Here is a 15033-nt window from a genome sequence, read left to right on the forward strand (position 1 = left end):
TCTCCAGAACAATGGAGCGAGCAATAGATTTGTTGGAAATCATACATACTGATGTATGTGGTCCGATGATATTGAGGCTCGCGACAGGTATCATTATTTTCTGATCTTCACAGATGATTTGAGCAGATATGAGTATATCTACTTGATGAAACACAAGTCTGAAATATTTGAAAAGCTCAAAGAATTTCAGAGTGAAGTGGAGAATCATCTTAACAAAAATAAAAGTTTCTACGATATGATCGCGGAAGTAAAATATTTGAGTTACGAGTTTGGCCTTGAGTTAAAACAATATGAAATAGTTTCACTACTCACGCCACCTGGAACACCACAGTGTAATGGTGTGTCTGAACGTCGTAACCGTGCTTTATTAGATATGGTGCGATCTATGATGTCTCTTACCGATTACCACTATCGTTTTGGGCTTATGCATTAGAGACAGCTACATTCACGTTAAATAGGGCACCATCTAAATCCGTTGAGACAACACCGTATGAACTATGGTTTGACAAGAAACCTAAGCTGTCATTTCTTAAAGTTTGAGGTTGCAATGCTTATGTGAAAAAGTTTCAACTTGATAAGCCCAATCCCAAATCGGAGAAGTGCGTCTTCATAGGATACCCAAAAAAAATGTTGGGTACACCTTCTATCACAGATCCGAAGGCAAGATATTCATTGCTGAGAATGGATCCTTTCTAGAGAAGGAGTTTCTCTCGAAAGATGTGAGTGGGAGGAAAGTAGAACTTGATGAGGTAACTGTACCTGCTCCCTTATTGGAAAGTAGTTCATCACATAAATCTGTTCCTGTGACTACTACACCAATTAGTGAGGAAGCTAATGATGATGATCGTGTAACTTCAGATCAAGTTACTATCGAACCTCGTAGGTAAACCAGAGTGAGATCCGCACCAGAGTGGTACGGTAATCCTGTTCTGGAGGTCATGTTACTTGACCATGACGAGCCTACGAACTATGAGGAAGCGATGATGAGCCCAAATTCCACGAAATGGCTTGAGGCCATGAAATCTGAGATGAGATCCATGTATGAGAACAAAGTATGGACTTTGATTGACTTGCCCATTGATCGGTGAGCCATTGAGATTAAATGGATCTTCAAGAGGAAGACGAACGCTGATAGTAGTGTTACTATCTACAAAGCTAGAATTGTCGCAAAAAGGGTTTTCAACAAGTTCAAGGTGTTGACTACGATGAGAGTTTCTCACTCGTATCTATGCTTAAATCTGTCCGAATCATGTTAGCAATTGCCGCATTTTATGAAATCTGGCAAATGGATAAACAAAACTGCATTCCTTAATAGGATTTATTAAATAAGAGTTGTATATGATGCAACAAGAAAGTTTTGTCAATCCTAAAGGTGCTAACAAAATATGCAAGCTCCAGCGATCCATCTATGGACTGGTGCAAGCATCTCGGAGTTGGAATATGCGCTTTGATAAGTTGATCAAAGCATATAGTTTTATACAGACTTGCGGTGAAGCCTGTATTTACAAGAAAGTGTGTGGGAGCACTACAATATTTCTGATAAGTATATGTGAATGACATATTGTTGATCAGAGATAATGTAGAATTATTCTGCAAAGCATAAAGGAATGTTTGAAAGGAGTTTTTCAAAGAAAGACCTCGGTGAAGCTACTTACATATTGAGCATCAAGATCTATAGAGATAGATCAAGACGCTTGATAAGTTTTTCAATGACTACATACCTTGACGAGATTTTGAAGTAGTTCAAAATGGAACAGTCAAAGAAGGAGTTCTTGCCTGTGTTACAAGGTATGAAATTGAGTAAGACTCAAAACCCGACCACGGGAGAAGATAGAAAGAGAATGAAAGTCATTCCCTATGCCTTGGCCATAGGTTCTATAAAGTATGCCATGCTATGTACCAGATCTATTGTATGCCCTACACTGTTTTTGGCAAGGGACTACAATAGTGATCTAGGAGTAGATCACTGGACAGCGGTCAAAATTATCCTTAGTGGAATAAGGATATGTTTCTCGATTATGGAGGTGACAAAAAGGTTCGTCATAAAGGGTTACATCGATGCAAGTTTTGATACTAATCCAGATGACTCTAACTCTCAATCTGGATACATATTGAAAGTGGGAGAAATTAGCTAGAGTAGCTCCGTGCAGAGCATTATTGACATAGAAATTTGCAAAATACTTACGGATCTGAATGTGGCAGACCCATTGACTAAACTTCTCTCACAAGAAAAACATGATCACACCTTAGTACTCTTTGGGCGTTAATCACATAGCGATGTGAACTAGATTATTGAATCTAGTAAACCCTTTGGGTGTTGTTCACATGACGATGTGAACTATGGGTGTTAATCACATGGTGATGTGAACTATTGATGTTAAATCACATGGCGATGTGAACTAGATTATTGACTCTAGTGCAAGTGGGAGACTGAAGAAAATATGCCCTAGAGGCAATAATAAAGTTATTATTTATTTCCTTATATCATGATAAATGTTTATTATTCATGCTAGAATTGTATTAACCGGAAACATAATACATGTGTGAATACATAGACAAACACTATGTCACTAGTATGCCTCTACTTGACTAGCTCGTTGAATCAAAGATGGTTAAGTTTCCTAGCCATAGACATGAGTTGTCATTTGATTAACGGGATCACATCATTGGAGAATGATGTGATTGACTTGACCCATTCCGTTAGCATAGCACTTGATCGTTTAGTTTGTTGCTATTGCTTTCTTCATGACTTATACATGTTCCTATGACTATGAGATTATGCAACTACCGTTTACCGGAGGAACACTTTGTGTGCTACCAAACGTCACAACGTAACTGGGTGATTATAAAGGTGCTCTACAGGTGTCTCCGAAGGTACTTGTTGGGTTGGCGTATTTCGAGATTAGGATTTGTCACTCCGATTGTCGGAGAGGTATCTCTGGGCCCTCTCAGTAATGCACATCACTTAAGCCTTGCAAGCATTGCAACTAATGAGTTAGTTGCAGGATGATGTATTACGGAACGAGTAAAGAGACTTGCCGGTAACGAGATTGAAATAGGTATTGAGATACCGACGATCGAATCTCGGACAAGTAACATACCGATGACAAAGGGAACAACGTATGTTGTTATGCGGTCTGACCGATAAAGATCTTCGTAGAATATGTGGGAGCCAATATGAGCATCCAGGTTCCGCTATTGGTTATTGACCGGAGACGTGTCTCGGTCATGTCTACATTGTTCTCGAACCCGTAGGGTCCGCACGCTTAAGGTTTCGATGATAGTTATATTATGAGTTTATGAGTTTTGATGTACCGAAGGTACGGAGTCCCGGATGAGATTGGGGACATGACGAGGAGTCTCGAAATGGTCGATATGTAAAGATCGATATATTGGACGACTATATTCGGACATCGGAAAGGTTCCGAGTGATTCGGGTATTTTTCGGAGTACCGGAGAGTTACGGGAATTCGCCGGGAAGTATATGGGCCTTATTGGGCCATACAGGAATAGAGAGAGGCCAAAAGGAAGGAGGCGCGCGCCCCCCCTCTGGTCCGAATTGGACAAGGGGTGCAGCCCACTTTTCCTTGTTCCTCTCCCCCTCTTTCCTTCTCTCCTACTCCAACAAGGGAAGGAGGAGTCCTACTCCCGGTGGGAGTAGGACTCCCCCCTTGGCGCGCCCTCCTCCTAGGCCGGCCGCCTCCCTCCCTTGCTCCTTTATATACGGGGGCAAGGGGGCACCCCATAGACAACAGTTGATCATTGATCTCTTAGCCGTGTGCGGTGCTTCCCCTCCACCATAGTCCTCGATAATATTGTAGTGGTGTTTAGGCGAAGCCCTGCGATAGTAGAACATCAAGATCGTCACCACGCCGTCGTGCTAACGGAACTCTTCCCCGACATTCTGCTGGATCGGAGTCCGAGGATCGTCATCGAGCTGAACGTGTGCTAGAACTCGGAGGTGACGTAGTTTCGGTGCTTGATCGGTCGGGCCGTGAAGACGTACGACTACATCAACCGCGTTGTGCTAACGCTTCCGCTTTCGGTCTATGAGGGTACGTGGACAACACTCTCCCCTCTCGTTGCTATGCATCACCATGATCTTGCGTGTGCGTAGGAATTTTTTTGAAATTACTACGTTCCCCAACACATGACCCATTCCGTTAGCTTAGCACCCGATCGTTTAGTATGTTGCTATTGCTTTATTCATGACTTATACATGTTCCTATTACTATGAGATTATGCAACTCCCGTTTACCGGAGGAACACTTTGTGTGCTACCAAACGTCACAACGTAACTAGGTGATTATAAAGGTGCTCTAGAGGTGTCTCCAAAGGTACTTGTTGGGTTCGCGTATTTCGAGATTAGGATTTGTCACTCCGATTGTCGGAGAGGTATCTCTGGGCCCTCTCGGTAATACACATCACTTAAGCCTTGCAAGCATTGCAACTAATGAGTTAGTTGCAGGATAGTATATTACGGAACGAGTAAAGATACTTGCCGGTAACGAGATTGAACTAGGTATTGAGATACCGACGATCGAATCTTGGGCAAGTAACATACCGATGACAAAGGGAACAACGTATGTTGTTGTGCGGTTTGACCGATAAAGATCTTCGTAGAATATCTGGGAGCCAATATGAGCATCCAGGTTCCACTATTGGTTATTGACCAGAGACGCGTCTCGGTCATGTCTACATAGTTCTCGAACCCGTAGGGTCCGCACGCTTAACGTTACGATGACGGTTGTATTATGAGTTTATATGTTTTGATGTACCGAAGATTGTTCGGAGTCCCGGATGTGATCAAGTACATGACGAGGAGTCTCGAAATGGTCGAGACATGAAGATTGATATATTGGAAGCCTATGTTTGGATGTCGGAAGTGTTCCGAGTGAAATCGGGATTTTACCGAAGTACCGGGAGGTTACCGGAACCCCCCCCCCCCCCGGGGCTTAATGGGCCTACATGGGCCTTAGTGGAAATAGAGGGAAGCAAGGGGAGTGTGGGGTGCGCCCCCCAAGGCCCAAACCGAATTGGTTTAGGGCAAGGGGGGCGGCCCCCTCTTTCCTTCTTCCCCTCTCTCTTTCCTTCTCCCGAATTCTATTCCAACTAGGGAAGTGGGGGAGTCCTACTCTCGGTGGGAGTAGGACTCCTCCTGGCGCGCCCTCTCCCTAGCCGGCCGCACCCCCCCTTGCTCCTTTATGTACGGGGGCAGGGGGCACCCCATAGACACAACAATTGATCGTTTGATCCTTTAGCCGTGTGCCGTGCCCCCCTCCACCATAGTCCACCTCGATATTACTGCAGCGGATGCTTACGCGAAGCCCTGCGTCGGTAGAACATCAACATCGTCACCACGCCGTCGTGCTGATGAAACTCTCCCTCAACACTCGGCTGGATCGGAGTTCGAGGGACGTCATCGGGCTGAATGTGTGCTGAACTCGGAGGTGTCGTACGTTCGGTACTTGATCGGTCGGATCGTGAAGACGTACGACTACATCAACCGCGTTGTGCTAACGCTTCCGCTTTCGGTCTACGAGGGTACGTGGACAACACTCTCCCCTCTCGTTGCTATGCATCACCATGATCTTGCGTATGCGTAGGAAATTTTTGAAATTACTGCGTTCCCCAACATCGAAACCCTTTCAAAATTCAAATTCAAATTAATGTCAACGATAAAAAAAATTCAAACATTGAAACAAAAATGTTCGGTGGGTACTAAAAATTGCACTTGTAATTACTGTGGAAAAAACCCATTTTTAGAAGTTGCCTAAATATTTTAAAATGATTTAAAACAGAACAGAAAATAAATAAAAACAGAATAAAAATAGAAAAACAAAACAGAAGAGAAATGAAAAGGAAAACCCCCCCAATCCCCTGGGCCACATGGCCCAGCTAGCAACAGCTGGCCAGCCCAACTGGGCAAAGGCCAGCCGGCCCGGCCCCCCTACCTCGTCCCCCCTCCCCTGTTCCCCCGACCCGGTCAGAACACGGGCGCGCTCCCACCCAACCACCTTGCCGGCACCGGCGCCAGGAGGAGATATGGCCGCCACGCCCTCGCCTCCTCGATCCCATCTCCCACTCGCCCCTGCTCTCCCTCTTGGTCCCTGCACCTCCCCTCTCCTCAGACCCGCCTCGCTGCTTCTCCTTCCCCTTCGCATCCGAGCGCCGCCGCCATGGCTCCGACCTAGCCGCGCCCACCGTGCCCACCTCGCCGCCCCACTGTGTCTCCAAGGGCCGCCATCGTCCGCTGCTTCGAATGGTGCACCCCGTTGGAGATTGGAGCCACTACAACGCCACGACGCCGCCGTCTTCCTCCTCTGCTCCGACGAGCTTCGCCGCCACTCTTCACCAACTCCGGTGACGCCTCTGCTGCTACTAAACCCCCACGGGCCACCGTGTGTGCCGCTCGGTGAGCCCCCACTTCCTCCTCTCTCGTGCACGCGTCGTAGCTAGCTGTCGCCGTCGCACCCGAACGCAGTGCCGTGGACCTCGTCGCCGACGAGTCTTCGGTGACCAAATGGTCACGGGCCAGTGCCCGTTGCACTCGCCGCCTCACATACGTCGCGCCTGGCCTCTCAGTTCGCTTACTACCGCGCCACATCGCCAATCCCTCTCGCGGCTGAACGCCGACGTCTGCCGCGCCGCTCGCCGCCATCGCTACACTGCCTCTCCGACCATGGTTTCGCTACCGTTCGACGCGGCGTTGTCTCTGCTTTCGAACGCCTCCAGCCCCGCGACGAACCGTACCCCGTGGCCTCGCCTTCGAACTCACCGGGCCTCGGCGTCCGCCCGATGTCGTCGTCGACGACCATTCCGGCCACGCCCGCCGTCGTGCTCCCCTCCATCAGACGCGGCGCAAAGAGGCCGTCCGGAGAGCCTGGCCGCGCCCGTTTTGGCCACCATGGCGAAATCCCGGGGCTCACCGACGCCCTTCGCCGCATTTCGGCTCGCCGGGGCAACTCCGGCGCCAGCGCTGACCTGGCCTGGGAGGGGCCCACCCCTGGGACGCTGCCTGTGGGCCTAGGGGCCCCAACTGGCCACGTTGACCGAAGTCAACCGCACTGACACGGCTCCCCTGTCTATGACATGCGGGCCCCACGCCATAAAATAATAAAAATAAATAGATAAATTGCTAATTAATTAAGTTAATTAATTAAAACATTAGTCTCTCACTAACTGTTGGGCCGCACCCGCTAATTAACCCATTTAGTTAGCCTAAACCCCCCCCCCCCCCTGTTAGTGCCCCTGACAATGACATGTGGGTCCCCATGGACCCACCTGTCTGATTTGACTGGTCAACCGATCAGTTGACCTGCTGACATGACTCTGATGTCATGCCTGCGTCATCATTCACTGTTCTGGATAATTTTGGATTTAAATAAATAATTAAAATCAGAAAATGATTAAAACTTTAGAAAATCATATAAAATAAACCGTAGCTCGGAAGAAAATATTTTCTACATGAAAGTTGCTCAAAACGACAAGATGAATCCGGATACGTGGCCAATTCGTCCGCCACACATCCCTAGCATTGCGAACACGTAACTTTCTCCCTTCGGTTCATCTGTCTGGAAACGCAAAACACCGGGCATATTTTCCCGGATGTTTCCCCCCTTCACCGGTATCACCTCATACCGCGTTAGGGCACACCTAGCACCGCTACTTGACATGTCATGCATCAGTTTGCATTGTATTCATTGTCTCTTCCCCCTCTTCTCTCCGGTAGACTACGAGACTAACGCCGCTGCTGGTGCCCGTCTGACTATGTTGTTGACGACCCTTACTTGCCAGAGCAACCAAGCAAGCCCCCCCCCATGATCACCAGATATTGCCTACTCTTCTCTCTACTGCTTGCATTAGAGTAGTGTACCATGTTGCTGCTTTCCGTTAATCATATTTTGATGCATAGCCTGTCATTGTTGCTACAACTATTGATACCTTACCTGCAATCCTAAAATGCTTAGTATAGGATGCTAGTTCATCATCAGTGGCCCTACATTCTTGTTTGTCTGCCATGCTATAATGTCGGGCCGTGATCACTCGAGAGGTGATCACGGGTATATATTATATACTTTATACATATTACATGTTGTGACTAAAGTCGGGTCGGCTCGTTGAGTACACGCAAGTGATTCCGATGTTGGGGGCTGAAGGGGCAGGTGGTTCCACACAGGTAGTGGTGGGCCTAGGTTCCTGATGGCCCCCGACTGTTACTTTGAGGCGGAGCGACAGGGCAGGCGGAGACCACCTAGGTGAGAGGTGGGCCTGGCCCTGGTTGGCGTTCGCGGTTACTTCAAAATAACACGCTTAACGAGATCTGGGTATTTGATCTGAGTGTGGCTACTGGCCTATACGCACTATCCAACTACGCGGGAACAGTTATGGGCACTCGACGTTGTGGTATCAGCTGAAGCCTTCGTGACATCAGCGATTGAGCGGCGCACGCCAGGTTGGACCGCATAACGCAACTTCCTTTGTAATGGCCGCCCACGCAACATGCAGGTGTGCAACGGGCGATGGGCTCAGGCCCCTGCGCATAGGATTTAGACCGGCGTGCTGACCTCTCTGTTGTGCCTAGGTAGGGCTGCGACGTGTTGATCTTTCGAGGCCGGGCATGACCCAGAAAAGTGTGTCCGGACAAAGGGGATCAAGCATGTTGGGAAATGTGGTCCACCCCTGCAGGGAAGTTAATCTATTCGAATAGTTGTGATCTTCGGTAACAGGACGACTTGGAGTTGTAACTTGACCTTATGACAACTAGAACCGGATACTTAATAAAACACACCCTTCCAAGTGCCAGATACAACCGGTGATCGCTCTCACAGGGCGACGAGGGGAGGATCATCGGTTAGGATTATGCTATGCGATGCTACTTGGTTAACTTACCATCTACTCTCTTCTTCTGCTGCAAGATGGAGGTTACCAGAAGCGTACTCTTCGATAGGACTAGCTATCCCCCTCTTATTCCGGCATTCTGCAGTTCAATCCACATATGTTACCCCTTTTCCATTTGATACCAATGCATACATATGTAGTGTAGCTCCTTGCTTGCGAGTACTTTGGATGAGTACTCACGGTTGCTTTGCTCCCCCTTTTCCCCTTTCTATACTCGATTGCTGCGACCAGACGATGGAGCCCAGGAGCCAGACGCCATCGTTGACGACGACTCCTACTACACTGGAGGTGCCTACTACTACGTGCAGGCCGCTGACGATGGCCAGGAGTAGTTTAGGAGGATCCCAGGCAGGAGGCATGCGCCTCTTTCGATCTGTATCCCAGTTTGTGCTAGCCATCTTTTGGCAACTTGTTTAACCTATGTCTGTACTCAGATATTGTAGCTTCCGCTGACTCATCTATGATCGAGCTCTTGTATTCGAGCCCTCGAGGCCCGTGGCTTGTAATATGATGCTTGTATGACTTATTTTATTTGTAGAGTTGTGTTGTGATATCTTCCCATGAGTCCCAGATCTTGATCGTACACGTTTGCATGTATGATTAGTGTACGATTGAATCGGGGGCGTCACACTTTTACTCCAAGTTTCGACCCCAAGGCTCAACATATAAATAGAGGGGTAGTGCTAGCACCCAAGACACATCAAGAAACACCAAGCCATGTGCCGGCAACCCCGTCCCCTCTAGTTTATCCTCCGTCATAGTTTTCGTAGTTCTTAGGCGAAGCCCTGTGAAGATTGTTCTTCACCAACACCGTCACCACGCCGTCGTGCTGCCGGAACTCATCTACTACTTCGCCCCTCTTGCTGGATCAAGAAGGCGAGAACGTCATCGAACTGAACGTGTGCAGCACTCAGAGGTGCCGTGTGTTCGGTACTTGGATCGGTCGGATCGTGAAGACGTACGACTACATCAACCGCGTTGTGCTAACGCTTCCACATTCGGTCTACAAGGGTACGTAGACACACTCTCCCCTCTCGTTGGTATGCATCACCATGATCCTGTGTGTGCGTAGGAAGTTTTTCGAAATTACTACGTCCCCCAACAGTTACTTAAAGTGTTGCTCTGTTCTTATGAACTTAATACTCTAGATGCAAGCACGAGTCGGTCGATGTGTGGAGTAATAATAATAGATGCATAATCGTTTCGGTGTACTTGTCACGGATGTGATGCCTATATTCATGATCATTGCCTTAGATATCGTCACAACTATGCACTTTTCTATCAATTGCTCAACAATAATTTGTCTACCCACCGTATGTTTTCTTTCAAGAGAGAATCCTCTAGTGAAAGCTATGACCCCCGGTTCTATTTTCCATCATATATTTTCAAATCTATAAACCAAAAACCCCAAAAATACCTTGCTGCAATTTATTTGTATTTACTTTAGTTTCCTCTTTTATTTATCTTTTAGACCTATCTCTATTAGATCTCACTCTTGTTTGTGACCATGAAGGGATTGACAACCCCTTTTTCACGTTGTGTGCAAGTGTTTGTTAGTTTGTGCAGGTGTGTATATTGGGGACTTGCTTGTGCCTCCTACTAGATTGATACCTTGGTTCCTAACCGAGGGACATAGTTATCTCTAGTTCTCTACTTTGTTGCATCACCCTTTCCTATTCAAGGGAAAAATCAATGCAAGCTCAAGAAGTAGCAACTTCTTACCGTACAATGGACTTTGGGGTTGCTCAAACGTCACGGTGATCATATCGAAAACTTACAGGCTCATCGGAAAGTTTGACAAGTGACTAGATAGCTCCGGAGTGGGATTTGCTCCTCCAACGATGGAGATATATTCTTAGGGGCCTCTCGGTGTGACGGCATCCATCATCATCTGGCCATACACAGGTGACTTCGTCACGGGGATGCCGGAATACAACAACGAGAAAGAAGAACAAAATAGGTAATAAGGATAACAGTATAGTGAGCATGTGATGACTTAAGAGGATATCAATACATCCCGAGTTTTGTGAAGTATCGCAAAGCAAAGGGAACATCACATGATAGCCAAAGGTTCACTCGAATATCATTCGTGTGCTCATAGGGATCAATATGGACATCCACGGCTCCGCTATCGGTCATTGAACGAACGATTTCGTTCATGTCTATGGGTTACCGAACCTACGACGTCACAAGCTTAAGGCAATCACAATCTGCAGAATTTTAGTGACGGGGGTGATGATAATATATTTTTTAATTTTTTTCATAAATATTCTAAATAGTCTCAAGAGGATCCAGAAGCGTTTTGGGGTGACCGAAAGGGTTTCGGAGTTTATTGGGCAATACCAGGTATTCCCGATAATTAATATATCTAGGTGGAAAATGTTTTCGATGATGTTAAATTATATATAAAAGGTTCTTATAATCATTAGAAGGCTTTTATATTAATTTAAATATCAACGAGCCTTAAAAGGCCAAGAGGTGGGGGATAATTGGTTATGATGGCCTTGGCTGTCATCCCCTTCGTGAAGCAGTCGTCGCGGTGACTCTTTATCCTTCGTATTGCTCCGAGTGAAAACCCTGATCCTTTGAATCGGGCGGTGGTGGCTGTCGGTGTCAAAACCGGCAGATCTCAGGTAGGGGCTCCCGAACTGTGTGTCTGAGGATCGAAGGTAATAGGAGGCAGGGGACACGATGTTTACCCAGGTTCGGGCCCTCTTAATGGAGGTAATACCCTACGTCCTGCTTGATTGACTTTAATGAGTATAGGGGTTACAAGAGTTGATCTACCTCGAGATCGTAATGGCTAAACCCTAGATGTCTAGCCTGTATGATTTGTGATTGCCTCTATGGACTAAACCCTCCGGTTTATATAGACACCGGAGGGGGCTAGGATTGTACAGAGTCGGTTTACAGAGATAGGAAACTACACATGCGATCACCAAACATGCCGTCTACGCAAAGGAGAGTCTCATCCGGACACGGGGGCCTACTACTACCCCGAGGGTGCCTACTACTACGTGGAGGTCGTCGATGACCAGGAGTAGTTAGGAGGCTCCCAGGCAGGAGGCCTTGACTTTTCGATCATTGCTATCGTTTGTGCTAGTCTTCTTAAGGCAGACTATTTTCTTTATGTCTATATACTCAGATATTGTTGCTTCCGCTTATTCGTTTGTATTCAAGCTTATGTATTCAAACCCTCAAGGCCCCTGGCTTGTAATATGAAGTTTGTATGACTTTAATTTGTGTCTAGAGTTGTGTTGTGATATCTTCCCATGAGTCTCTTATCTTGATCGTGTGCATTTACATGTATGATTAGTGCATGATTAAGTCGGGGCGTCACAACAGCATGCTCGTTGTGTGAGGCAGCGGGCGTGGGAGGCAGTGGCAGCCGTCGCGGCGGTGGACGTCGGCGAGGCGGGGTCGCATTCACCATGCCCCATATGGTGCAGCAATCCGGGCGCCGCAACCACGTGGTGGCGGATGTCGCTAGCTCATCCTAGGACAGATCCATCGTCGATCTGATGTCCGTCGGCACCGTTCAGGTTCCGGGCTCCGACGAGAAAGAGTAAGGCATGAGAGGCAGTGGCACCTTGAGTCCCGTGAGTCGGCTCGTGCCCCATGCCCTACTCTACCTTGTGGGCGACTGGACCAACACTTTGGGTAGCGCATCTGGCCGTCGGACATGGGCACGGCGGAGCCGGACGAGCCCCGCTCAAAGATCGCTTTACGTTGTTTGTGAGGTTTCTAGTTTGAGGTCTCCGGATGTGGGATGTATTATTTGAGGCATGACGGGTAAGTGTCTGCGGACGCTCCTGGGCACATCCGCAGGCGTTTGAAATTTCAAATTTGTCAAGTCAAGTTGTAGATACTCTTACACTGATGCCCAACTTGCGAAATTCATATGGGAGGAGACAAAATGGTTCGAACGTGCCAAAGTGAGGCATGTTCGGAGGGCTATAATAACACCAAATATACCCACCTCATAGCCAATGCTAAACATCATAAACAAATCTTCCAGCTTGAGCAGTATGAGAGCACGATTGCAGGTCAAGAGCACCTCAAAGCACACTTCACAAATCTTTGTTTTTTGTCGTTACAGTTCAATGTTAGATTTGAAACGTTCCTAGCAAATCCTATCATGACCAGATTGAATCCGTCAGAAAGCAAAAGGCACGGCCTTGTAGGGGCTCATGAGCAAGGCCTAGTGCCTGCCCAAGTGGACCATGAGGCAAATTCTTGTGCTCTCAGATGTCATTCTTTGAGGGGCCCGTAACCATAGCGCATGGCCAAAGATGACAGGCATGTGAGGATAAGGAATCGGAATGTTTTGAGATTTGGATTCGCATTGCCACATGACATGTTGACACGCCCTGTCGCCCGGCCGTACGAAATGACTAGACTAGACTAGCAGAGCTTGCAACATGTGCTTTGATTATTTCTCTCTACTACTACTATTTTTTGTGAGAAAAATGGTTGTTTCTCTCTAGTGTTGCTAAGGGCAACTCTAATACTGCAACTTAAACGGACGCGTGTTTTATCCGTTACCTATTAAGAAGTGTCGAAAACACGTGGCCAAAATGAACATAATTAAATATAATTAAACATTAATTGCTGGTCAATAGCCGGATAATCCACTTAAACACTAATAAATGTTTTTAAAAACTTTAGAGAAAACTAGCACAGTCAACGCGCTGCCCTAGGCATCATCGTCGTCCTCCTCCTCTTCGGGGTCGGTGAGGTCGAACGCCGGCGCCGGCCCACCCCAGCCCAGGGGAAAGCGCTCTCCCACGCCGCTCGCACCGCCTCCTCCGTCGTCTGCCCGCTGGCTGCACTGCTGCGTCGCGGGCGCGCTCCTACCCCTCCTCCTCCCGTGCCCAGCGCTGCTCCAGCTTCATCCGACGCTCGCCATTCTCGCGTTACTCCGCCAGCGCGCGCGCCCTCCATTGTTGGAGGTATGTCGCCTCTTGCTCCAGTCTCGCGCCAATCCAGACGAGCGGGGCACGGACCCACTCGCAGAGCTAGCCGGTCCACTGGTACAGCTCTGACTCGGGCTCCATGCACGGCGGCTTGACCTTGGGCCTCCAGACCATCCCGATGCGCTTCCTCGGCGCGCCTGCTCTCCTCCAGAGCGCACTACATGTTGGCCTCCAGCGCAGCCTGGTAGGCCACGACCTCCTCCTCTGGGAGGGGGGGTGGAGTGATGGCGGGGTTGACCTGGACGCCGCGGCGGCGCTCCTCCTCGTCCTCTATGCAAACCAGGCCTCCCAGTTGGGAGAGTTCGATGCGTATGCTGGAAGTCGTCAGCAGCTCGCTGCGCCTCCACACCTTCTCTGTGTGCCCCGCGCCGACCGGGGGCACCGCCAGCAGCGGAATGCGGTGCGGGCCTAGATGCCAACCATGGGGCAGGATGACATCTAGGTATCGGATGGGCTGGCGGTACTGCCAGTGACACCGCGCATGATGCACTGGTACGTACAACCGCTCCCTTTCCCATGGTGGCGGGCCGCGTCGAAGAGGTGGCGCCGGCGAGGCGCGGGACGAGCTCGCGCCGGGGCAAAACTTTCCCTTGCCCTTGCCGCTGAAGAAGCCCATGGCACGCTAGGGTTTGCCTGTCGCCGACGAGGGGCAAGCTAGGCTAGATGTGGACGGGAGGATGGAAGTGGATGACCCCCCCCCCCCCCGCCGCCGCCCCGGCGCACGCTTGCATTAAAAAGAACAGCTTCCACCCACTGGCAGGCAGGGCCGGGGTCGGTGGTCGTGTTTAATACGAGCGTGGGCGGTAGTTGGGCGGCCAACAGGTGAGGCCGTGGCAGACATCGAAAGGGCATGCACCGTGTCCGTTTCGTGTCCACGTGGATGCAAACCAGACACAAATTTGGGCTTGAAATGCGTCTAGGCGAACACCGAGCGGACGCGGTTTGGATTTGGGTCAGCGCGTTGGACCGATGTTTTGGTCCATTTCGACCTAAACGAACACACGTGGACAGTTTGGGTCGGCTGGTTGGAGTTGCTCTAAGAGCTTTTGCATTGGTTGGAAGGAGTACTTGTTGTAACAAGTAAATTTTGCAAATGAAAAGTAAGTTTTTGTGCAAATGAAAAGTAAGTAGTACAATCTTGACGACCCAAGTCCAA

Source organism: Triticum urartu, chromosome 3 (assembly GCF_003073215.2).
Source record: "Triticum urartu cultivar G1812 chromosome 3, Tu2.1, whole genome shotgun sequence".
Taxonomy (NCBI): domain Eukaryota; kingdom Viridiplantae; phylum Streptophyta; class Magnoliopsida; order Poales; family Poaceae; genus Triticum; species Triticum urartu.